Genomic DNA, 405 nt, shown 5'->3' with positions numbered 1-405 from the left:
CAGTGATTTTGGAGCCCAGAAAAATAAAGTCTGACACTGTTTCCACTGTTTCCCCATCTATTTGCCATGGAGTGATGGGACCAGATGCCATGATCTTCGTTTTCTGAATGTTGAGCTTTAAGCCAACTTTTTCAGTCTCCACTTTCACTTTCAACAAGAGGCTTTTTAGTTCCTCTTCACTTTCTGCCATAAGGGTGGTCTCATCTGCATATCTGAAATTATTGATATTTCTCCCGACAATCTTGATACCAGCTTGTGCTTCTTCCAGCCCAGCATTTCTCATGATGTACTCTGCATAGAAGTTAAATAAGCAGGGTGACAATATACAGCCTTGACATACTCCTTTTCCTATTTGGAACCAGTCTGTTGTTCCATGTCCAGTTCTAACTGTTGCTTCCTGATCTG

This window comes from Bison bison, unplaced genomic scaffold, assembly GCF_000754665.1.
Source record: "Bison bison bison isolate TAMUID 2011002044 unplaced genomic scaffold, Bison_UMD1.0 scf7180017864527, whole genome shotgun sequence".
NCBI classification, from domain to species: Eukaryota; Metazoa; Chordata; class Mammalia; order Artiodactyla; family Bovidae; genus Bison; species Bison bison.
This window is presented reverse-complemented; position numbering follows the sequence as displayed.